Here is a 619-nt window from a genome sequence, read left to right as displayed (position 1 = left end):
CAGCCCTGTCGTCCATGAACGATTGTTCACGCTTGGACAAGCTAAGAGCAATCGCTTTTAGTTCAGTGGTCGAGCGTTGGCTTGAAGCCACAGGTCGGTGGTTCGAACCCACCAGGGCACAGCCTCTCGTTCCATGAACTGTATCCCTGAATGGACAAGCTTAAGGGCAACGCCCTTCAGCTCAGTGGTCGAGCGCTGGCTTTGAAAGCACAGGTCGGTGGCTCGATCCCGTCCGGGACACCACTTTCGCTGTTACAGCGCATCCACATTTGGATCATGCTCATCGAGCAAGTTGTTTCAAAACAACTATGCGTCTATCGAGACGCTTGTGCCTGAACCTTGTTCGGCACAACACGAAGCACCTGCTTCCTTCGGGACCATGTCCCTAACACTACGAGGTCTCTCCACCTCCTGCTCCCGCTGCGAGCACCGCTCATACGTACGAGCTGGCTGCTGCAGCCACTGGTCAGAGCCTGAGCTCAACTACTGACCTCATCGCTCCCCACTCTAGTGGGAGGCGCCCAGCGCCTGGCGACGCTGTCGCACGCCATGGTGGCGCTTCGGCACATGATGTGCCCGGTCGTAAGCGTCAACGACGTCAGGGCAATCTTGCCGGAGG

General features: G+C 57.7%; 1 pseudogene across 1 annotated transcript; it reads left to right on the top strand.

Annotated features, from left to right (window-relative positions):
• Nucleotides 1-171: 171 nt before the first annotated feature.
• On the top strand, nt 172-240 carry PITG_29099 (annotated as a pseudogene). Its single transcript has one exon. The product of its transcript is annotated as a tRNA-OTHER (tRNA).
• Nucleotides 241-619: the final 379 nt, after the last annotated feature.

The sequence above is a fragment of the Phytophthora infestans genome, genomic scaffold (genome assembly GCF_000142945.1).
Source record: "Phytophthora infestans T30-4 supercont1.50 genomic scaffold, whole genome shotgun sequence".
Taxonomy (NCBI): Eukaryota; Oomycota; class Peronosporomycetes; order Peronosporales; family Peronosporaceae; genus Phytophthora; species Phytophthora infestans.
Note: the sequence above shows the minus strand (reverse complement) of the source record. Positions and strands in the feature narration are given on the sequence as shown.